The 25470-nt window shown below is 46.8% G+C and overlaps 1 protein-coding gene across 3 annotated transcripts in view; it reads left to right on the top strand.

Annotated features, from left to right (window-relative positions):
• LARGE1 (LARGE xylosyl- and glucuronyltransferase 1) overlaps positions 1-25470 on the top strand; it is a 1248067-nt gene that overhangs the window by 279198 nt on the left and 943399 nt on the right. The window contains exon 1 of one of the 3 annotated variants that reach the window (XM_069628784.1): positions 6334-6468. The exons of the other annotated variants lie outside the window; for them this stretch is intronic. The gene's annotated coding sequence lies outside the window, so the exon portion shown is untranslated. Of the gene's footprint in view, positions 1-6333; positions 6469-25470 lie in introns of those variants that run through there. 3 annotated transcript variants of the gene reach the window in all.

The following is a 25470-nucleotide window of genomic DNA, read 5'->3' on the forward strand; positions in this document are numbered from 1 at the left end:
GTTTGCAAATTAAGGTGCCATATGTCTGCTCCAGACTCTTAAACACAACCATACAGAGGGGCTTTTGTGGGGAGGAGAGTCAAAGTGAACTGTCCAATCCTGGTTGCAAGAACTCTGAAAAAAACTACATTTCCAAATCATTCCAATTTTTTTGAGAGACTTCCTCAACCCAGACCATAGTAAGGGGTGGCGTCTGAAAAAACAAACCACTAAATAACCCTGTGTTTATTTTAAACCAAAAGTGTGGGTGAAATCATAATTGGATATGTATTTGTACCAATCTTGAAACCCTAACGCTAGCCTTTTAAGCCTGCAGGAAAATCAAAATTGCCCAACACTACATTTTATAATTGCTTTGCTTATTGATCAGTTTAATTATTTCTCGAAGTGAAATTTGTATAAAGTAAAGAATTGTGTATTTTTTTTTAAACTCATTTGTGTAATTGATTTGAGTAACACTAAGTTAATGGGGAGCCACAAAGGAGGCGCATGTAGTTCAGTGTGTTTTCTCTTACTTTTAATTTAAATAAATACAAATATATTTCCTGCACACTGGTCTGGGGCTTGGCTCATTGTTATCTGAGAGGGCGAGGCTCCAAGGGGCATGATATGTGTCTGAAGTAGGGCTGAATAAAAGAATCCGTAAAACCGTATGTTGCATCACACCTTAAGTGGGGCGAGAAGCAACTCCCTGTGTTGAGGGTGGCTTCTCAAACAGTTACAGGAGTAAGCAGCCAAAGTATCAGCTTCGTCCGGATTTGACGTGGGGTGCCAAGGCTATTGCTTTGAAAGTGGGAGATGTGGAGAGAGTTTGGACCCCAGTTTTGTGTGGAAGAACTTATCAGTGTTTTTGCCACTGAACGTTGTAGAAAGAATGACCAAAGGCTTTGTGTGCCTGAGTGATGGCACAACCTGGAGCATGGATCATATTTTGATTTGAGTGGAAACTGACATGAGGAGCAGTACGGCGCAAGCATAAAAGTCAGTGTGTTGGAGTGATATTGCTGATGTACAGAGTAGGGAGCGCCAAAGTGAGAGGGCAGAAAGAGTGTTGAACAGTAAGTGGCCGAGGTCTTTCCAATGCATACTGTTTCTGCTCCCAATCTTCATTAGTATAGTGCGTTCTGATTACCCTCTGTTGGGTAAATGGATTACAAGTGAACCTGGCAGAACTTGCCAGTTGAGTTGGCATTGCTGTATTTAAATGTTCTGTTATTCATGCATTAGTGCTGCATCCTTTAGATTACATGTTCTGGATATTCATGTGTTTAGTAGTTATTATGTTGAAAACGAGTGAAGATGTATAATAATGTGTGCACACATTTAACATGATTATTTCTGTCCCTTATGTCATTATTGGTTGACATAGTTCTTGTCCCTTGGATATCAGTGGACCCTAAAAGGACCTCAGTTGGACGTTTCTGACAGGTGGTGAGGGACCCTGTGAGATATGTGCCACAGTCTTGTGTGTTACTTTGCAACTCCTCTCACATTTGTCCTGCTAGTTTTTACTGGCTTTAAAAGGCAGCTCTGAATATATTTTTTCTGCATTACTCTCCAAGATTCCAGACTTCTGATAATGTTATGTTATTAGGCTTTTATACTGCACCAAATGACCACAGTAGTAGTTTCACAGATCTTAGGCTTACCCGTGAGCGGTGCTTAATCATCACTTACTTCGAGGTTCAGTGCTTTTAGTTGAATATAATCAGGCGAAGGTATAAACAAAATAGCACTTACTGTGACACATGAGTGTTTTCCTTGCAATAGAAACAGCTGAAACAATTGAAAAACATTAGTGGAACTTTCACTCCAGACAGGCTTGTGACATAGGAGAGCCCTCCTAGGAGTAGGAAAGGCCCGACCACCATTAGCACTGGTCTCGTAGTTTTGCAGCAAATGCAGCAGAAAACAATTGAAAACTCAGGTGGGGTGCCCACTCCAGACAGGTGCCACAACTTGAGGACAGGTGCCTAGGGTGTGAACAAGCTCCGGCAACATCGGCACCAGTCTCAGGGATTTACAAAGTGATTGACTTGCATGCAAGGGCAAAACTCACCTGTATCAGGATGCATATCATAGTCACACGCCAAAAGGGACTTTAAAGAGTCCTTCAGCTACCTGAGGCTCACAGGCCTCCTATATCCCTGTAGGGAAAGTGTGCTCCTCGGGCACTAAAACGTTTATAGCTGATTCTATATGGAAAGTTGTTTGCCTGCAGTGAAAGGAGTTAAAAAAAAACTTTACAAGCAAAAAGTACCCAGACTATACACACGTTCTGTAGACAGACATGATAACTCTCCAATTATTGAAAATCGGTGATCCTGCAGGTCGCTGTTCCGATTTGCTTATCACTTGATGTGCTTTGCACGCCGAAGTAAACTGCACTGAGGATGGGCGTGTGTGGCTGGCTGACATACCCCAGAGCAGATGTGGAGGGGAGGCGAGAGATTGCATACTGCAGCAAACTGACCCCTTCTGTGCGCTCTCCTCACCAGTCGCCTCACTCTGGCACGGTGCAGTGCAAATATCTCAAACTGTGCGTCCTCGGGCCTTGAAACGGTTACATTTGAATTAACAGCTGTGAAAAAACATTGAGGGGAACTCGATATTTTTTTTAACCCACTAAACAACATTCCCAACATATTTTAGGGCTGGTGCAATCATATAAACAAACTCCAGTACTACAATATTTGGGAAAAATGTTTGCTAGTGTGTTAAAAAAAAGTGCCCCTCAATTTCTTTTCAGCGATGAAATCACTGGGTACCCCTTGAAACATAGTTTTGTTCCTTGCGAGATGCTTAAACTTAGCTTTATCTGCTCCTTCTAAGACCGCATTCATGTTTTGCCGATTTCAGGCAACCGTTTCGTGTGTGAAGGGATTAAAATCCAGGGAAAGGGGTGGGGGTATCCAAATGTCACATAGCCAGTAATGTCCAGACGGTCCTAACAGGTAACTATGCAACATTTGGTGCAGAGTGGTGGAACAGTCTGGAATTGTATAAGGAACAAACTAACTGATTGCTTTATATATAGAGCGAGATTGGAGAGTGTAGTACAAATAAAGTTGCTTGCCACTGAGCCGGTAAAGTAACTGACATCCTGGGTTTATGTCTGCCAGTCTGCATTCCAGGTGCCATATTTCAGTATGACTATGAAGTTGAGTGGAAAATGTGAGAATAAAGTTAACACCAAACACAATACGACTTCTCCAAAATGGACTCGCGCAAATGTGGAATTGAATTTGACGGGTGCTTAGGGTACAGGGATACAAGTTATTTGATAGTTGCAAGTAACATTGAAATTATCACAAGTCACAGACCATGCAGGACGTCTCCGGCATCAGAAAACTTTGGAAACAGTGTATAAAGTTGACACCTCACTTGACAAAACACAATACAGCAGAGCACATGATTTCTCTTTTTAAATGGTGCATCAATTGACTCTAGCGCAGTGGTCTTCAAACATTTTTGGCCTGGGCCCCACTGAGCAAAATGTGGGCAGGCCGCCCCCCCCAAAATCTTCCAAAATGGACAGCAAGTCCAAATGGCTATGAACTATCGCACAGTCACCGAACCCTATTCCCAGTATAGTGCCTGCACTCGCCCCACCCGGCTCCCACCACTATGCCATGGCTCCCCCCCCAATCCTGCTCGCACAAAAGACCCTGGGCTCGCCCCACCCCACTCCCAGCTGTATACCTTTGTTTCATCATCGGGCAGTATTACGACTGCCTTTTAAACGTGGATAGAATAACGAAAAATGTTATTGAATTCTTTTTGGGGGTGGGAAAGGGTAGATAAGGTGTTGGGGGGGTCAGGAATAGTTAAAAAAGGTGGCGGGAGGGGGGGTTTCAATAACATTTTTTGAAATGTTATACATGTTTAAAAGGCAGTCGTAATACTGTCCAACTATGAAAGAACATAGAACCCTCCCAGCATAGTCGCAGGGCCAGTGGCGGCTGGCAATTTTTTTTGTAAATGGAGGGGCATGAATATTTCTGCCAGATATGCCATAGCAACCAAGCGTAGGTAGGGAGCCTGAGACAAACAAGGAGGGTTCGGGCAGGGCCCCCCCCCAGGAAATTTGTTAAAATAATGGGTTAAAATGTTGCATTTTATAGCATACTTTAAAAAAAAACATTGGGTAAAATGCCAAACAGTTTGGAATTGGGGCCCTGGAGGAAGGCATGGTATTTTGTACTGGCCATCTATGATAAATGTCCAGTAAAAAAGATGCCACCCCTGTTTCAAGGGCCTCACAGCGCCTAACATGCGCACATAATCAACATGATTATGTGCTTATGCAAGGCTCTCAGGGGGCCAGGGGGCAGGGATGGTACTTTTTACTGGACATATAGATTTCCAGTAAACAAATACCATCCCTGTCCCGTGGGCTCCACAGCGCCTCAGAAGGGGAGCTGATTTTGGCAGGTGGGTAGGGGGATTGTGGAACAAAGGCATTTTTAAAATACCTTTGTTGAACAACCCTCCCCTCCCACTTGCCAAAAGCAGCTCCCCGGACCAACACAAGCACACACACACATTCACACATCAAGCACTCTATCATTCACACAAGCACCCATCATCATACACTCACTCATAACACAAGCATACACACACATAAATAAATTAACATAAACTTACCTTCTGCCCGGTCCTGATGTTTCCTCCCCAGCACTTCAGGTTTTTCCCTTTGACAGCTATGTCAGCCCAGCAGCACTCCCTCAGTTGGAAAAAGCAGCTGAGGGAGCGCTCAGTGTTTCACTGGCATATTGGGTGGGGGGGTCACTGGGTTGATGCCCCCTCACCTATTATTGACAAGCCACATCTGCTCAGGTCTCCCCTCCCCTGCTTTTTCATGGATCTATGTGATCACTGCACCGCTCATAATGTCGACTTTCAAAATGCGGACTTCCATCGCGGTGCAGTGATCACATAGCTCACTGTGCCCCGCATCCCCCTACCCACCTCCCCATACCCACTTACTTTTTCGGCGGCACACTACTATGTGTGCCACCGTCTCTCCTCTATCCCTGCAGCGTCCGTTCTCTCGCACTAACGTGGGTCATAACTGGTGCCGCAGGATTGTTTTTTTCTTTTTACTTTTGTTTCTTTATTGTCCCTGCTACCATCTAATGGAAGCGGGGGACACCCCACAACTCCCGACCCCCATTACACCGACTAAACGGAGCGGTGGACACCCCTGCAACCTCCACTCTCTTTATTTGGCGTAATAATAGTCAGACTTTTGTTCTGTGCAAGGGCGCAGTATTTTTAATGTGGTGACATTTTGGTACGTTCAGGCTCATACTGGCCTATAGGGAAATGCCCGAAACAAAAACACAGAATGCTAGTGTGGGCCCGTTTTTTTTGGGGCAAAGGGGGCCCATTTTCATAAGTTACTTCCCCATTTAGTTAGTAGTTTTGACCAGTGTTACTGAATAAATATTCTTTAAAATGCACAATTTGCATCACATTTCATCAAAAACCTCCCCATTGCGGAGTATTCAGTCGATCAAAAAAGGAATGAATTTTCATTTGTAACTGTGGCCACTTTTTCACTGGTGCCTGAGACACTTTTATGCCCCAGTCCGACCATGGATACGTTTCCCTTTTTCATTCCTCCCATGAAGAAATTGAGGATTATTATTTTTATTTTTTATTTTATATTTTCAGGTTGGGGATCAGCGCCGCGCCCTCCTCCCACGCCTCCCCACCCCCGCCCCTTCGAAGTGCGGCTGCTCTCCCCGCAGTTTGAAGACCTCTGATAGCGTATGCACTGCGTTCGTCACTGGATTTAGCACTGCATTTTCCTCTAACTTGGGTGTTGTGCTGCTTGGCTCATTTGGTTTAAGATTGGACACATGATGTCGCCCGCACCCCGGTGGCACTGCACTTACTTCTTATTAGAGCTTGCATCTGACAGACATAGGTTTTGTGCTCACCTCTTGCCTGGAGTCCATATTATTCTCTAATTAATTTTTGCTTTTAATAAGGCTCTGCGCTGCTCTCTACATCCTACCAGTGACTAACACGTTTAGATTGACACTGGCAGGTGGCAAGGATGGCGCGCGCGCGCTCCCGCGCGCTACAGGCACGCACGAAAAGGCCCTTTGTTATCAAATAATTTTAGTCTGCTGCTGGCCCCGCCCACCCTCCACCGAGCATCCCTCCGAAACCAATGGGAGCGGGCATGCAAATGAAGGCCGGCTCGGTCGCTGCGCGTGCCTGCAGCCCTGGAAGAGTGTGAGCTAATCGAGCAGTGCTCAGAATAGCGTTCGCCGCTGGCCTGCTCTGCCACCGCTGGCACCCGGTGCTATTAAAAGACCCGGGCTCGGCCGGGGACACGCGGGGGGCTGGGGGCATTGGAGGTGGACCGCACGGGGGTGGCACGCCTCGGACCCGCAGCCGCAGGAAGGTGCGGGTGTCCCGGGCCCCGGACATGTGGGGGCTGCCTGTCCAGAGGTAAGACTGTGCACGGGGAGACTGTTTACGGCTGCCGCTGGGGGCCGTGGTGGGATAATTGCAGCTGCTGGAATAATAAGGACGTTCGTCCGTGTCACTCGGGGCGCTTCAGTGTGGCCTTTGAAGGGATGCTTTAGACAGTGTGGCGTTTGGGCGCAACAATAATTTTTCCCACTCTGGTGCAGTTCGCAAACTGCAAATTGGGAGCGCTGGCCAGCAGACGCGGGCTTGGGAGAAGTGCTGGGTAAATGTACGAATTACAGCGGAGACTGCGCTAATCATTTTATTTTCACTCGTGGTATAATTATTGCTGGACCTCTGACAAGTAAGGTGGCTTGGCTTCTCCTCACTTCGCGTTTAAGATACCACCGAGGATCAGTTCATGTGTTTAGCCTCCTTTCATCATAGTCCTCGGCAGGGGAGTATCCAGTATTGCAGGGGCGGGGGGAAGAGGGGGGGGGCGGCGCGATAAAAGTCTTACTTTCCCCGCAGATGCCGTGCGCACGATTCTGTACCGTCTTATTCACACCCCCAAACCGCCCACCCCTGCCCTAAAATACTTTTTTGCTAACATTAGTGGCAGATGGCATTTTAACGCATCATTAAAAAAGATATATTCCTGTCTAGGCTGGGTGCATTTGTGTTCCACTGCTCTCTGGTTTCTGCTGCTCTAGAATCAAGCTACTGAGATAGATTAGTGGGTTCGTGTGCCTGCTCCAGAGATATCCGTGTAACGCCCAGGTCACATGTTTGAATCCCAGTGAAGGCGAACAGGGTGGTCTTCCACCTGGGGTGAATACATGCTGATAACCCTATAAAGTTCCAAGACTCACTCACGAGGAGGGGGCAGGAGGAAGGGGGCTTGGCGTAGTTTCCCCATCACCCACAATCCCAGGGTGGGGATTAGGGCGAAAATCCTGACGAGTGGGGCTCTGGCTAAACCTGGTGGTATTGAAGTATCTACCCTGTCCCCGATGTCATTTTTGGACTGGCCCATGGGGCAATGTCCAGAGGTCTGGCCCCAGCAGGCCAGCATGGGTAGCTGGGCACTGTGGGACACGTTTGTGATGCATCGCACTGTGCTGCTGGTGGATTTAATCCAGGCTACTGGCCAGTGTGCTTCAAGGTGTTGTAAAATGTGATGTTACTCTTAAGTGGTGAAAGGGAAAAATCGGCATCGGTTGGAAGTTCTTGTAGAACTGTTATTGTTTAACAACGCTGAGAGCTCAGGGTACCATGTCTCCGTATGAGGCCCCTAGTCTCTGGAAGACCCCCCCAAGCCTTCTTGTTACCAAGTGTGAAAGTACCCCAAGCATTTTAAAGAAAAATACCAAAATAAAACCATTCCTCTTTTAGGTGTACGATGTTGCTTTATGAGGAAATGCGATTGAGTCCACTGACGGGCCACTCACTCACCAACTCCTTTCTGTGTTGGATACAGCTGTTGCTGAACCAAGATTACCGTTGGTTGTCTTGTTGACTACAATTTAGGACACTGCATAGGAAAAAACTCACGCAGTTGCTGCACAATGGTCACTCCCCACTTTGGGAGTCCCATACATTCTAGGCTGTGTTGTAAATATTCGGCTAGACCAGGCAGACGGGTGGGGGGAAAATGCAGAAATCCATAGTTCTGTGTGCTTCAAGCACACTGTTATTAGGAATTCTTTGTTTACAAATCCCCTTCTCTAACATTTCAGTTGTCCTGTACACAACCAACAAACGCCCTTATGATGCTAAAGGTGTGATCGCTGTACAGGGATCAATCCTGCTTTCCTTGCTAGCCCACTCTTGCCAAAAACACAAATGTGAAGAAATGACAATTTTATTGTTCTTTTAACATCATTTGCAATTTTATACACAGGGTAAATGTCTGTGTTTATTGCCATTCGCATTTCTAAAGGGACAATAGTCCTTGCCAATAGTCCCCACCCCCTCCCATCAGTGCCACATGGGTGACATTGTAATGCTCGGTTAACACAGAGCAACGTCAGAGCACCTGCGCCGCTGCCTGGAGCTCCTTGGGACATTGTCCCGGCAGCGTGCACCTCTCCCATTCTGAAAGGGTAAGGTTTCTTGCTGCCAGGACACTGAGCGTGCTGAGCAGGGAACTGCTCAGCACACACTGTCCTGCCAGCGGGACACCTCTCCCGTTGGCACCCTCATTGAGTGTCCCACTGAAAAAATGGCCCCGGTATAGCTCTCAAAAGAGCCTCTGTGGGTGGGAGGGGCAGCTCCCCCCCAACCCCCTGTGCTCCCCTGCTCGGTATGCCACTGGTCTGCGGTTCCCCTTTGGGGCAGGGAACCCGTCACCTGAGTGCCTTGGTCTGTTGGGCGCTTTTCACCATACAGTGATAGTCCACAAAATAAACGGGGCACTAGGCAAAGTGTGGTGAGGGCTGGGGTTGGCCCAATTTGGGTGCCCTTGAATGCGATGCAGCCCACGTGGGTGGGGCCAGCACCGCTTTTAGTGCATATTTGTCAATTACAACCTGCCTTCATGTAAATATAACTTAATTAAAGGCCGTGATGTTTTAATATGCTGAACTTTGTAAACGTGTAGCAGCAGTACTGCATTTTTATAATGATGCCAGTGTGTTGCAGGGATGTCCAACTCCAGGCCTCGGGGGCCGGATCCACGTCGGGTTTCCTGGATACCCCTCGTTAATATTCATGAGATACATTTGCATACACGGATTCTAAATGTATACAGATTTGTCCTCATGAATATAAATGTGGGCTATCCTCAAAACCCATCAGGATCCCGACCCTCGAGGCCTGGAGTTGGACAAGAGTCACTCTGCTTAGTGAGAGCTTTCACGCCAAAAAAAGGTTCAGTACGCAAAAACATATATGGGGAGACTCTTCTTAACTTGAAGAAGATAGCAAGGTCCAAGGATGCTCCAGAAAAACCTACATTGTTTCTGATTGCAGGTCGGTGAGCCGCTCCCCCATTCTGGATCCACCTTCCTTCTCCGCCCCTCACCTTTAGTGATTTTAGTTGATGTTATATAACAAGGGGTACCTCGATCTCCATGCATAAGGGCTCACAGCCAGCAACATTTGAGTGAACATTTGAAGGCAATAAATGCCACCAGAAGAATGCAGTGTCTCAAGTAAGAAGTTACATAGTAGCAATGGTTCAAGTGTCAGAGAATTTGACTAATGGAATACCTCTCCCTGGGAGGCTGATGGTAACTAATTGTGGCATGGTGCCACACATGGGCTGGATGAAGCAATGAAAAGAACCAAACACCAATGGTTTCTCCACCAGGGCTCTGGTGTCAGTTTTGTTGAATTCATTTAATTTCTTGTAGAACTCAGCATACACCATCAAGTTGGTCTCTTGTTGCTTGGAGACAGTGTAATCCAAGAATGGATGGATTAAAGGGGGCGAGCGCTGTCTCGACAACCTTCTGAATGGCCAAGAGGTTATGGCTTCAAATGGAGAATTTGCGATGCAGGTGGCTTGAAAAGAGAAGTCTGTCACATTTGCGGAAAGGCAGAGTGGTCTGATGAGGACAAATAATTTGCAAATGAGGAAGGGGTGGGTTAGCTGGTCGGAAGTTCCGATTGACTACGCAGGGAGATTTGAGGGCATGTTTAATACTTATGGTCTCAAATTGGTTGGACCATGCTGTGTAGGACACTACCATCTGTAGATGTCAGAAAGGTGAAGTACAGAGTAGAGGCTCCTGGTCCATGTCAGCCCTTCCATCTCTTCAGTCCAATGAAATGTGATCAGTGGTTGTAGGATTATGGTCAGGCATAAGCCGTGTATGGACGTTCTATGCTACCATTCCTTGGACTGATACCAAAGATGCACAGGCAGAGAATCTCTGTGGGACAGGGTAATGTTATTTGCGTGGTCTTGCATAACACCCTTCGACCACTAGTATCCTGCACCCAGTGTACCCTGAAGTTGGTAGCAGTTGTGCACAGCTGTGTCCATGGGGGAAATCTCACTGATGTACTGGTGCAAAAGGTGGTTGGCCTGATCAAGTTGATTTCAATGACGTGCTTGTACTGATGCAACATATGAAGGTCCCTCAAGTGATACTGGAAATGCCTTATGGAGGGACTGGGCCTCCTAGTCACTGTCCTGCCAATTCTCTGTATGTGTTTTCCTTATGTGTTCTTCCACTGAGGTACAGCCTAGACCTCTGGCAGTGCAGCTCTTCATTTTATCCTTTGGCGAACAACACCCAATGGGATACCCATAATGGCACCCATGGGTGGGGGTACACCCTTGTACCCCTTATGTGTATTTTTGGGCACTTGTGTGTTGCCCACAGAGCAGGGTATGGGCTGGTGGCAGCTACATGCTGACTTGGCAATGGCTCTGAGTGTCCTCCATGCTTGGATACCCAGGCCCTGCCATAGGAATCAGTGGATTCCTACACAAAGACAAGATGGCCATTGTGGCCTCTTGGCTTCTTTTGCCTTTCACCTTGTTTCCCAAAATCCTGGGAAGCCCTGACTCTGTCCCTTCCCCCTGAATGTCTGTTGGGTGGAAATATCATATATGGCTTTGGGACTGCCTCTTGTCAGACTGACAGGAGTCTTCCCAAGTGTTGTGTGTTGTGGTTAAACCCTAGGAGTGGGACCTGTGTGAATGGAGTTGGGAGTCTTCTCACATTCTCTATTGTGGGTGTCTGGTTTCTGTGTGTGTGGCACAATGAATGAGACAACCCAGACTGCATCTGACATGAATGCAGTGTAGTGTGCTGAAAGGCTGGGTACTTGCCCCAATCCGCATTCTTTGTAATGGGTGTCTGGGTGGAGTGAATGGCCTGAATGCCTGTGAGCCTGAAGGGCTGCCTGCCTACATCATTGCCCTTCTGTGTGATTGGCTGACTGCGTCTAGCTCACCCAGAGTGAATGGTTAACAGATGTGTATATCCCAGGACCTCTCACTTACCAATTTGTTCAGTAGTCGAAGCTGAAGCTGTTCCTTGAGGCCCAGCTGGAGGAGAAGTCTGCTGCTGCATTTTCTTCTTGTAATCCAAAAGCTGTCATGTTCCTCCAAGGACTGATCCAGAGCGCATCTGGGAAAGAGACCTCTCACAGAGTTATGAGGGACCATTGTGTAAACTGGTGTTTTTCATCCGAAGTGTACAGGAAGCCAGTCCTGTGTGCATACCGCCTGGAGAAGGGGTCTTTGTGAGTCCTGAAGAGGAGTGCCTGGACATCTACAGTCAAAGACGTGCATTGGTGTCCCCCAGGGTCTGAATATGCATTTTGTGGCCGCTGGAAGCCGTTGCTGTCTACCACCCAGAAGCGGGGGTACCCTGGCATAGTGCTGCTGGACAATTGGAGCTGAGAACATTTCAAGGGACATCCTCACCATCATCACTGACCACTTTTTCCTGCTGGAAAGAGTTCAGAGTTGCTGAGTGCAGAGGAAGGTCCGTCGGTGGGTTTCCCCCACCAGAAGTTAACGAAGATGTCCCGAGGGTCCAGACCTGGTGAGGGTCTGAGGTCCACTCCAGTGGTTGAGTCCAAGTCCCCAGAAACCGTCCAGAGGTCCGTGCTGTGGCTGCAGCAACAAAGAACCGAAATTCAGAAAACCACAATATTCCGAAACAGACCTCAAAAGTGACCTATGCACCTGTCACCACCAGAAGTCATCGAAGAGTTCCAGGGGTCTTGCTCTCATCTTCCAAGTCTTTGGGGAGTCCACAGCAAGTTTCATCTTCACAGGATGTCTACAGTCGGAGAAATCGTCGACGAAATGAGAGCACCACAAAGAGTAAAACTGCTGCACTTCAGAAAGACTTTGGTTCAATTTTTCTTCTTGGACTCAGCATCCCAGTGGCTCTCTTCCAGAGCGGTTCCATCTTGGGATGGAATCGTCAAGTGAAACCGAGAAACTCTGCCACTTTGCCTGCTAAGACACCAAAGGTACTGTGACGAGGAAACACATCTTCAAGCCTCAGTCGTCCAGGGGTCCCATATTCGTCTTGGATCCTGTTCTCCTGTGGCTCTCAGGTACGTTGGGGGTGGTAGAACCTTTTAAAAGAAAGTACAGGGTTATTGTTTGTTTTTTTATTATATTTCTATACCGCACCTGACCCTGAGGTATATGGGCGCAGTTTGGTCACAAAGAGACGTTACAGGTATCGGCAGTTGACATAATGAGGTCACATACGTGGTTGTACGTATGGCAGGCATACCGTTGAATAAGGTAATACAGTAAAGCATGGTAACACTTTTGAATTAGAGGGATTAGATGGGGTAGACAGTTGCGTATTTCTCATCTAAGGTAGATTTGCTAACCAGCCAGGTAATGACACCTCTCCGGATGTTGGAGAAAGGCTGGGTTGTTTTGAGGGCAGGAGGGAGGGTGTTCCACAGTTGGGCTGCCATGACGGGGAAGCTGATCCCGCCAGATTTTTAATTTGTATCTAGGGACCTGTAAGCAGGGCGCGTGAGCTGATATTGTGGTGTATGTGGTAGATCCGATGGAGAATTTTTCTATTAGGTAGGGTGGTGCTGTGTGGTTCAGTGCTTTGAAGTTTAGCAGGCATACAGTTGAATAACATTTTTAGCTCAAGTCTCTCTTTTATGGAGAGCCATTTGTGTTGTCGTCTTATTAATGAGATGTGTTCTCTTCTTGGTAGATTTAGGGCGGCTCTAAGAGCATATTTGTAATTTGTTGGTCACAAATTTGCTAGCACCCAGGTAGTCTGTTGCAGTAGTCCAATTTGGACTTTGAGTGCTCTTGCTAGGATGAGGCAGCTTTCTGTCGAGAGCAGTGCTCTACAGGCTCTTATTAGTTTGCCCTGGTAGGCAGTGCAATATTGAACATGATTGGACTGGGCTGTAAAAGAAAAGATAAGATACTCCCTAACTTTGCCCTTGCAGGTTGCCCAGGTGGGGGAGGGAGGGAATCCTCACACAGAATTGTGTATCTAGTTTAAAGAAAGCATTCTGCCCCTGTTCACAACTAACCTGCCTTTCTTCCCTAGTCTATGCTGATACGCCTCACTTAAGAATTCACTTGCCATTTAAAACTGTCAGCAGTTATTGCTGAATTTAAGTATTGTGTGGCACCACAGTGTATATTTTTGCCATTCTTTGACTATTCCAAGTACAATGTGATATTATTTATGTGGTATATATATGATAGGTGATAACACAGCTTCTTTATATAAAATAAGATTTGCTTCCACGAAAATAGTGTGTGGGCATTATTTTGTGGGGACTTTGCCGCATTTTATCAAATTGAGAGCCTTGCTGGGGTGTTCTGTGCCTTTACCCTACCTACAGGGTTCAGAAGTACAGATACCTCCCTCCAGTCTTTGCACATCCTCTCTGTGATATAAAAAGCCGACTGGTGGTGAATATCAGGTTGTCTTTCCCCTGAGGGTTGTATCTGTTATGTATAGGTTCAGAAGGTGCGAGACCCCCCTCACCTGGGCTGATCTCGAAGGGGCACAAAGCGAATCTCAATGTCTTTTTCATGAGGGTGGTATCATTTTCACTCTGGTAGAGCAGGTTTAAGAGCTCACTCTCCTGAAGGTGAGAACGTAGACACACAGGTACAGAGGGTGTGAATCCCACACATTTGAACGCAGTGCAGGGAATGGGCCGCAACAAGACAGAGTGGCGCCCTGGCAAAAATGTCTTGATGGAGCACCAGACCCAGGGGCCAGTACATATCTCTCCTAGGTACTGTGCCTTAATGAGCAGACCACACAGATCACTGCCTCGTCTGCTCATGAGAGCTCAGGTTACACCTGCTAGAACTCCATTGTGTGTTGCTCCTTCCTGCTTTTCAACGAGCTTTCAGAAGTCTTGGCACTGGAAAATGACAACGCCTCACACCCAGTGTTGCAGCTTTCCAAACTGATAGATATGTCCTGCAATTTACAGACCTCTCTTTATTAGGGTGAATATTGTGACCAATCAAAGCAGAAGAGTTTGTTATTCAATTTAAAGGGCTTCTTACTGAATCAGTATAAGACCTGTTTAACATTTAACATTGTGCACGTTATGATGTTCCCATAATGCTCTGCTTTTATGCAAATTACTAGGATTGTATTTGGTGAAGGGTACTGTGTTGGGCAACCTGGCCAGGGCCACACCCCCTGTCCCCGTCCCCTCCTCCCCACAGTCCCGCCCCTCCAAAGAGGTGACAGTTCCCCCCGCAAAAAGTTTCCATTTTAAGCACTGTTTGGAAGGCACAGGTGCCTAAGGCGAGAATCCAAAGCTTTTTGATGTACTGTGAGTAGTAAGGAACAGGTACAGAAGGTGTGAATCCCAGACATTTCGACGTGCTGTTAGTGATGCACAAGTGTTAAAGGCAAGAATCACAGACTTTTGGAGTGTTTTCAATGATACATAGGTGCTGATGGAGAGCATCCCAGACTTTCCGAGGTGCTGTCCGTGATTCATAGGTGCTGAAGATGAAAATCCTAGAATTTTGGCGCTACTGTCAGTGATGAGAATCCCAGACTTTTTGAGGTGCTGTCAGTAATGCACAGGTGATGAGGGCAGGAAACCCAGACGTTTGCAGTTAGCATAGTGTAGAACTCTATCAGAAATGTTAAGGATGAGAATCCCTGACTTTTGTAGGTACCGGCAGTAAGTGCCAAAGATGAGATTCCCAGAGTTTTGCAGGTGCTGTCAATGATTAATCCCCGGGTTTTGGTGGTACTCTCAGTGACGAAAAAATCCCAGACTTTTTGAAGCAGAACCCCTGACTTTTGGAGGTACTGTCAATGATGCACGGGTGCCAGAAATGACTCCTGCAAATCAAAATATTGCATTTATATTGGAATGGCTTCATACACCGGGGTAACATTTCAAGTTGCAAGCTACTAGCCAGGCATAGTCGCGCAACACCTCCGTTTTCCGCATGCACACAGCACACCGTTCCTAACTTGCTAGGTGCCAATTATCGCTCGTCGCACAGATGAAAAACACATGCAGCACATCAGACCAAGCATTGCCGCAAATCACCTGGTTTTGTGTTTGTCGGTAAGTGGAGCTATTGTTTAGTGTGCACTCATGATGTGTAGCTGGCTGGACTCAAGGGTACTATTTTGTTTGTTGTTTACATTGCTTCCTGCAGTGTTGGTAGCTCAGTTGCTGGGTGTGGTAGCGTGGGTCACTGAAAACGTACATGTATAAATGACATTTGTATTCTCTCAGCCCAGCTTCGCCTTCAAACTGGGAGCAAATGTTCGTGCTCCGGTGCTGGCCTTATTCCCCCGGGTGGCAATTAAATGGGGACACCATCAGGCACAGTCTCATGTTTAAACATAATGGCAGAACAGCCGCGCCAGCGTCGCAGACGGTCCTTTGCCGGGAAAGATCAGTGGTGTGCGCCGCCTCCTCTTCTCAACCAATAACACGGTGTCAGAAGGCCAGCTTCCGGGGAGGAGCGCCTCCACGGGCACGTGCGCTCTGTAAAGGACTGCGATGGCCTTGCAGGGGCTGGGGGAGCTCTGTCCACGAGGATAAGCTCATTTGGAGGGGCTTTAATGATGGCGGGCGTTGTTGTGCGCCCACCCCCCCACCAGCTCATTATATCAGGCCAGACTGCATTAGCTGCTAACCTGCTTTCTCAAGGCTTTTATCGTCTTTCCTGAGGGCTTAATTGGCTCTGTAGTTTATATTCCGGCTCTGGCCACTGAAGGGTTTGCGTGCCTTCTGCATCACTCATGTCGCATGTTTACCACGCGCGGGCGGATAGCACAGGGAAGCATGAAGGGGTCGCACTCTGTCTCTTTTATCCCAAGGAGTTGCAGAGAGGGGTTCTTGTGTGTGCGCCCCTTCCAGGCCCAGCTAAAGATGTGTGGGGGCCCATTTCAACATGATGCTTAGAGTGAAAACAGTCTGAGGCACCCCTGGGGTGCATATATTACAATGGCGACAAATTAATAGCCAGCGATTTATCACGAGACGGCCAGCCAGCAGGGAGCGTAAACACTAAATTCCAACTGAAAAGCTATAAACCCTTCTTTGTCAGCAAGTGGCTGATGCAGTGTAACCAGTGTTAGGAGGCAATGAGGTGATAGCACTTCCGTATATATCCCGTGGGAAGTGGTGGCCGGAAAGAGTCCAGGATGCAGCTTGTAATGCAAACGCTGCAAAGCACACATTTTGAGCCCCAGAACGAAACAGAGAAAGGAATATATTGCCATGTTAGAAGACTGCTGACTGGTAACTTTGGGGCAGTTGCTCAGGGCCCCCCTGAGGTACGGGCCCCTTTCATTTGAAAAGGTTGAAAGGCCCTGACACTGCACCTGGCCCCTTCCCTTCATGGCAGGAGAGGATGACGGCTCCACACTGATTGCTGAACCAGGCAGGGGCGCTTATTTCCAAATCCATATTTACTATCCGCAGAATTACAAACACAGAGCTTTGAGTGAAGAATAACAACTCTTTCCAGACATATTGCCGATTCAGGCAGGCACTGAAGCATAATGAGCAGGTTTTCTGATCATACACATCTTGGCTCCTGTTATTGCACATGACTAGGGCAGATGAAGTCCTATAGTATATAGAATGAACGTACTGTGTAACCCACCAATCACACACACACACCCACCCACTTTCCCAGGAGTAACAAACCATTACACAATATAAAAAGACTAAGATCACATTTTTTTTACACTAATGGGATCAGAGCAAGCAGAATGTGGAACAATGCCAACGTTGTGTGCCTCTTTCAGCATCACATTAGGGGTGTTTACGAGTTTGCGTAGAACCATGTGTTGCATTATGTGCGGCACAGGATTCTTTACTGAACTATATGAGGCAGGTGATCTCATCACACACACTATAGATGAAGGCGAAGCAATCTGATGACATTTCTCAGTGTATGAAGGAACCTGCTGAAGAGCTATGTGTGTAGTCTGCATGACATTGGCTTGGAGTCCTTTTATCTGTGAGATAATAATGAACACGAGCATCATTGTGTTTGGTGCTGAAACAATGTGCCATTGAAACCCAGGATGGGGTGGAGCTGGGGCTGTATTTAAGCTTTATAGACCCAACCCGAGGGCTATACTGGGAGTTATGGCCCTGAAGACTGAGTTAGAGGCCAGACCGCCTACCCCAGGAGGAGCGGAGGCACTCCGGGCCCTCGACAGGGGTCATATTCATGACCCTTTCACAAGCAAGAGACCAGGTGTGACGAGAGGTGCAGATTGCAGAACAAACAAGAAATGGGGACAGAAAGGTAGAGACAAATGGCATGCAAAGGAGAACAGGGGAGCTAAAAAAAGGGGACACACAACGTTGTGGAAATATATGAAAGCAAAATGAACATGACTAAGAGTATACATGGTAGACAATGAGGCCAGAAAGGATAGCATAAAAGATGATTGAAAACAGCAAAAACTGAAAAAGGGCAGAGAATACAAAAAAATTCCTACAGGGTTTTTTGAGTGAAAAGAGAGTTGGATACCTTTTTGTATTATCTGGACTGAAATGCCCCCTTTTATTGTGCAAACATAGTTTACACATCACCTTAGTGTTCAGTGAACTTATGAGGGCATGTTGAACAGCAACCAGTGTGCCTGTGTATGGTCACAGATCTGCTGGGTGAATTTCAAAATCATTATAAGCCACCCAAGCCTGCAATATCTGCATGGGAAACTGTGACTAATGTCCCTTCCACAGTTCAATTGTGACATAACTACTCGCCCGTAATAAGAGAGAGGCATTACTGACCATCTGTGGAAGTGAGTGGTTACAGCAGAATATATCTTATGTTACTATGGCCACTGTTTTGTAGTCCTGTCGCCAGAAAGACCTCACTTGCATTCTGGTGTTAATAAAGTAATAAGGACAATTGTCCGAGTTAGGCTATCACATAAGGTTGACTGTCTGTTTGATTTTACTTATTAATTTCTCAATATTCAGTTTCAAACAATAGTGCTAAGCAATTGAAGCTTTTATTGTTGTAGACATAGGGCCTCATTACAGGTTTGGCGGTAGCCATGCCGCAAATACCGGGTCCGGGTTCCCTGAATGGGGAATTACCAGGCCATTCAGAGTTCGGAGGGCCCGGTAATTCCTCCCTCAGGGAACCCGGGCCCGGACCTTCCCCATTCCCATTTGAGCCATCATAGGGCTCAATGGGAATGGGAGCGTGAAATAACAACGGGCTGATTACGACCAGCCCGTTGTTAGCTCCCTGGTCCCCTCGCGGGACCCGGTAACGACGCCTGGTTTGGCCAGGCGTCCTTACCGGGTCCCGTCAGGGGACCTCGTAATCAGGCGGAATGGGAATAACGGGTCTGCATCCATTAGCGGACACCGTTAACCTATTCCACCTGACTCGTAATTAGGCCCATACAGTGGTCGAAGTGGGCGGGAGCGGTCGGGAGCGGTGCTCCTCTACTTCTTTTAATGAAGTTTTACTGTTCCTATACTTTTTTATTTTAAAAAGAAACTGTTCCGGAACGGTTTTGTTTTAAAATAAAAGTATAGGAAGAGGTTGGAACTTGCACTTTCAGTGCAGTGCACTAAACATTCTCTTTAAATGCAGGTACATGCATTTGGGGGTTTATATTGTGCATGGGAGGGAGGGTGGGGATGGGGTTTGCAGGGAGCGGTGCAGACCTGTAGGGAACGTAGCTCCACTACTTCTTTTCGTACACTTCGACCACTGGGCCTATAGGCATTTTCATGGTGTCCAATACATTTCGGCCACTTGCAAAACTCGTTTGGTTACGTTTTATAGAGATTGGTCCCTGAAGATGATCTACATGACCGAAATGCATTGGACACCATAAAACTATTTAAAGACTAGAAAAAGCGTTCTTTATTTTTGACCATCTGTAACCTCTTATTACAGAACAGCCTTTGACAATTCACAGCCATTAGTTAATGAGAAGACCTCTATGGTAGTAAGTTTATCTAGTGGCTTACTAGAGTTTAGTGCAAGAGAGTTTCCAACTTTCTACATGTTGCGTCCATTTTGAACCACACAATTGGATTAAAAGGCATTTCATAAACCTGCTTACACTATTTCTTTGCAACTCATTAAAAACTGTTGTTGTTGTGTTTATGTTTTGCTAACCTTTTGCAGAATCACATTTTATTTCTAAAAAATATGTAAACTTTTGGAAGATATTGTGCACAGATGTGATTTCGAACCAAGTAATGAATGGGTTTACATGGTGGCCATGTATTATAAAGACTAAAATAACTGCCCGCCATATGTAAAAAGGAAAAAAGGATAATTGCAATTCAACATTGGAGTTCTGTGACCTTATAAAGGAAACTTTGCCTCTGTCACGGAGCTCCCTGTTGATGTATAATGTTGTAAAATATAGAAGAGGGTACATTATACCATACATAAAGAATGATTGTGGGGTCCTTTATTTGATTAACTAGCTGGGGTACCCAGCGTTGCCTGTGTCCTGATCGAGTGGTGCCTCATGTTCCCTGGAGGATGTTGCTCTTGTCCTCTGGTCGGCAAGTCTTGCTTCAGTTTGCGTTGGTTTCTCATGTGCCCTGGAGAAAGTTGCTCTTGTCCTCTGGTCAGCAAGTCTTGCTTCAGTTTGCGCTGGTTTCTCATGTGCCCTGGAGAAAGTTGCTCTTGTCCTCTGGTCGGCAAGTCCTGCTGCTGTTTGTTTTTGTATTTCAGAAGCTCTTGATATTGATTTTCGCTTTTCATCAGATGGAGATTTTGCAAGTGATGTTCGTTTTTTGTGCGGCATGTTTCAGTCACTCAATGACTTCAGCACGTTTGAGAAAATGTCCAAGAAAGATTGATTGTGTGCTCTCTTCTTGTGAATGAACTTAAGTTAACTGTAACCTTGCCATGTCCCATATTTGGAGTGGAGTGATACAAAAAAAGTACATTATTTTTTTTTTTAATTCCCTTTAAAAATGCTATAGTAAACACATTCAAACTGTAATACAGTAGTAATACATTTTAAAGGAATAACCAACATATTGAACATTTTGCTTCAGACACTTTTCAAAATGTTGCCTCCTTCAGTAACTACTGTAGTGAATCGGGGGTGAGCATCAGTAAATTAGGGTGTCTACTGAGTACATTTTTTGCATGCAAACATAGACTACAATCTTGCCCCAGACAAATGGGGAATCCATGCACAATTTGGTAGCAGTGGATTCAACGGTGTGGATTTGTAAAGCTGGAGAGAGAGAGAGAGAGACACATACACCCACCCACCCACACTCACTCTCTCATTCAGCAATATATATAAAGACTATGCACTAAGTGGAGGCAGGCATTTAAAAATAAGGAAAGATGATCTTATTATATAGATATTGGAGATAATTATTGAATTAGAATATCTATAATAAATCATTACCTGTGACTCTTCATCAAAACATCTTTTGGGCAAATCTGAACAAACGCACAATATGTAATAATGTTGGATAACAGGTTTGAGGTGCACACTAGGAATGTGGAATGTATTAGGACTTCAGAAAGAACATTATGCCTTTTGCAATATGACAGTGTCGGACTTAAAGTAGAAACAATTTGGCTTCATACAACTAGCGCCATGGCGTATTGACAGGGAACTAGTTCATCTAAATTGACAAGCAAATGCTTTGCAATAAGCATCATTACCTTCGGAAAGTGTCCCCGCATATGAGCATTAGAACAATTGTTTTTAAAAAAATCAGTACTATGCTTATTAAAAGAGAAAGTGTCCATATAGTGTCTTTTATGGTATATGCCAGTGTAGGAGGACCAAATTGCTGTTCCATTGACATGCATGAGCTGTGCTTTTTCAATTTGAGGCAGGGTTCTAAGGGGGTGGAGACTAGGAACTGGGTGTGGCCTAAACGGTTCACCTGCCCCAATTAAGACATTATGACAATATGCAGATAGGTATTTTGCCTCACTCGGTATAGTCTCAAGTGGTCTTGTTTGCATCTGGTCTGCATATTATAAATCAATCTGTCCCGGTTTGCAAATAAAAAACTGTCTGTAAAAAAAAAAAAAAAAAAAACACTCTCACACAGCAATTCAATCATTAAATCACCCCCATCCTGTACATAAATCACTGAGAAATGGGAGCGGGACTACTTGCACCAATGTGGGTTCTTGGCTGATTTGCATACTATCAAGGAGCATTTTGGGAATATAAGAATGACAACAGATTTTTGTATCTGACAGGTTATCCGTGACAATGATTCAGACATGAACCTCTTCTGAGCATGTAATAGACACTGGGTTTGATGCTAATTTCATTTTTCACAACAATACCCTAATAGAAAAGTGTCTGCAAACCTCAAGCCATGTCTTCACATTTGTGAGACTGGGGCTGTCCTGCTTGAGCAAAAGAAGACTTCGCGTTTTCCTAAATGAATTCCTTGCACAGCTTGTCAATGGATCGCTGGAAGTCCCCTGGCGCATGCGTATTCAGAATCCTGATGGTGCATCTAGGAGATTATCACTGAGGGACAGAAGGATCCTTGCCAATAACCCCCACCCCCGACCCCCACCCATCGGGCATGGGAGCAGTCGTACCTTTTTCAATGTTCTGTGTGAAGAAAATTGCACGGTATTTCTCATTTTAATGTCGGACATGAAGCAATGCGGAAAGGATTATCCCATCCCAGTGCCTTGTATGAGGCCGTGTTGGAAGAATTGGCCTTTTCCCTCTGTCTTCTGCGAGGCAGCGTGGTATGAACTGACACTGTTTAAATAACGTGTACTAGGAAGTCCTTGAGCCATCACCCCAGTTCCAGTGTCTCTCACGCGACAACATAGGAGGAATTGTCCATGTAATGTTCTGGAAGCCGAGCCCCCACTCCAGTGCCCCTCAGGAAGCACTGCAGGAAGAATAGCTCCCGTGCCATGTCTGGCTGGCATGGGGCATTGAAGGAACAACAGACGACGTCAATGGCTGCGAGCACCAATTGCCCACGGTTCAGTAACTTATATGGGACAGTGTGTTGTCTCAGGCATTTTTTTGTCAGAAGTGCCCCCCTGTTCCAGTGTCTTTTATGAGGCAGCGCAGGGCGAGTAACACTGTTTTGATGGCTTTTGTGAGAGCAGGAATGCCCCATTGCAGGATCTTCTGTAGGGTATTATAGGAGGAGCTGACCCTGTTCCAATGTCTTGTGTGCAGCATTTTAGGGGGGGGGATTACCCCAGTCCCATCGTCTTCCATGTGGCAGTTTGGGAGGAATTGTCCCTGCTTTAGAGACTTGTGGTACATGGTTTCAGAGAAAGGTACCCAGCTTCTGTATCTTGTAGGTGGAATTGCACTAGTTTCCTTAGCTTGGAGGGGCCACTGTTTCTGTGTTGAATATGAGGCATTGTAAGAGAGTGACGGGTTTAGTGGCTTGTTTGAGACAATGTCAAAGGAAGAACATTCATTTCAAGTGCCATTATAAACCGGCATTGACAAGGCCAGAGATATCTGCCCTTATTTAAGCCTTCCACGCCCGACTTCAAATCGAGGAGACCCACGTAGGCCTAGACTAGCATCGAAAACTTGGTGACCCTCATATGGCCAAGTACTGGCATCCTATCCTACTGATCACATGCCTGGTATTAGCAAGTACAGTCTTGCAAGCCATGTGTAGCAACCATATGCCCAGCTGCTGTCTCCTAGTCTAGGTACAGCATCCCATGTACTGGTCTCCCTGGAAGATTCAGGAATGCATACTACTTTTATTTATTACAGAGGACCCACAGGACAGCGTAATCACCAATTCTCCTTCAGATCCACAGCTCTACAAGCTCAATTTCCCAGAATGCAGTTGGCCCCAGGCAACACACAGCCAACAAGGGACTGCCTAGCTCGGGGCCCAGGGTGATCTCCCAAATGCACTCTGTGTTAATAAGTGATGGTTCCAGGACAGGGCTGCATATCAAAGAATATACTCTGCATTCCACGGTGATACTCCCAATATTGTCTTTAAGTCCCAAAATACATGACTCCCTGCTCATCACATATTTTCTTGCATGTCTAAATGTCCCAACTTTCACTGTTCCTAGAGCTGGAGGAGTACATGTCTAAGCAGCCACACACCTCAATAGCCTCACCCTGTTCAACGCCTCCACCAACCGGTCGACATATGTAAAAATGCACCCTATGAAGCCCTCATAGCAACTGTGGAGTGTATGCACCCTAATGCATGCAGCCTCACTCCGGACAAGGACAGGTGACTATATATTAACAGTGTCCAGAATGCACTACTCCTAGCTCACTGCCGATTTGCCTCACAGAACAAAAGGTCCAAGAATGCACTCCTCCTTACTCAATAATGCACCTCCATGAGTGTGCATGTCCTATAAAGCAGGCTGCAGTATGGATGCTTCAAAGGGATTACATGTCCTACTATGCACCCTGCCTCTGTCCATACAGTTGCCCTCCATCACACACACACATAGTATTATTTATAAAATAATGTACATTGCCTCAGTCAGTCTAGGAGCCCCAACGGGGCCAGATGGCTGCAATTAATAATAATAATACAAATAATTCGAGGGGATTGTGTCCTCTGATGTATTCCACATCTTTGACAGGTAATTACCACAGCTGTGCTGCTTCGGAAACTTTTTTCGGTGTAGGCGTCTTGCGTCGATGACGTTGATACGCTCCCTCAAGGACCTCCTCTGACGGTCGACATCACCGGATGTTATAAGTAGGACGCACGACGCCTGTAGCCTCAGTTCCGTTTTTTTCCGTGAACGTGTTGGCTTTGAAATGTCAGCACGCTTCGGTTCTCGTGTATTGGTTCTTCCGAATATTGTAACCTAAGTCGGGCTTCAAGAAGTGTCGGGACTGCAGTTCCAAGATGTCTCTGACTGACCCGCACAACGTCTGCCTCTGGTGTCTGGGTGAGAGCCATGCCACTGATGACTGCGACGAGTGCCAGTCTTTGACGTCAAAGGCCTTGCGGGAGCGGAAGAAGAAGCTGTCGCCGGGTAAGGTCTCCAAACCCCATAAATCGAAGTCCGCTGGACTTTCAACCGATGATTCGAGGGGCGACTCTCAACGTCGGCCTAAGTCCAGGGGGTCTCGTTCCAGGAGTGGGTCCCATCATTCCTCGGCCTCTTCGAGGCATGCGCGGGTTGCTTGTCCCACCAAGCATTAATCTCCGGAGGAATGGGACGCCTTCCGTAAGGAGATGATGCCGATTTTTGAGTCGCAGGGCACCGTTCCGACCGCGCCTTCGAGAGAAGCTGGCAAGGAACACTCTAGGGCCACGTTCGGGCTCAGGCGGTCGGCGCCATCACCGGGAACCTTCGAGGTCCCCGTCGGACAAGGAGGATCGCTATTGTGCCCACTCCAGGTCCCAGTCCTCAACGCCGTTGAGACCGTTGGAACCTGTGAGGCATTCGAAGAAGGCATCGACGCCATCAGCACCGTGTCCGTCGAGGACTTTCCTCAGGCTCCAGCTCCGAGGAAGCCATCGGCACCGAGGCCGTCGAAGGACACGCTCGGGGCTCCGGCCTCGAAGCCGCTGTCAAAGTCATTGGCTGCCTCGGTCGACGCCACTCCCATCGGCACCCTCGACACCTTTTGAGGAATTCTTGCCAGAGGTACCCCAGAGAGCTGTAGAAGCTCCTAGGAAGGCGCTCAGCAAGTCTGTGCGGCCTGTTCTCATTCCTCCTCCCAGGGTGGACTTGTTCCAACCCTTCGAGTACATTTCAGAGGTTGAGGAAGGGTCTGAGGATGAGGTGCCTACTGAGGTTCCTAATGACTTGTTGTCTGGACATAGCCAACTGGAAGACCTGCGTCAGTCTTTGCACGATGCCACTGGTCTCGATACCTCTCCAGAGGTTGAGTTTGGCAGGCCTGAGCCTGGTATGCATGCTGACTCATCGTACAGGCGCCTCATGTCGAGGGTGACGGAGTATCTGGGGTGGTCTGCTCCACCTGTGGATTTTCTGCAGGATGACCTGACAGATATCCTTGACCAAGGTCCACCCACTGACCCGGTGTTGCCATTTCATATGGCCTTACAAAGAAGGGTGGCGGCGGCTTGGGCTGTTCCGGAGAGTCTCCCGGCAGTGGACAAGTCTTTGCCGAAAAAATA

Source organism: Ambystoma mexicanum, chromosome 12 (assembly GCF_040938575.1).
Source record: "Ambystoma mexicanum isolate Mex_15411 chromosome 12, UKY_AmexF1_1, whole genome shotgun sequence".
In the NCBI taxonomy this organism is placed as follows: domain Eukaryota; kingdom Metazoa; phylum Chordata; class Amphibia; order Caudata; family Ambystomatidae; genus Ambystoma; species Ambystoma mexicanum.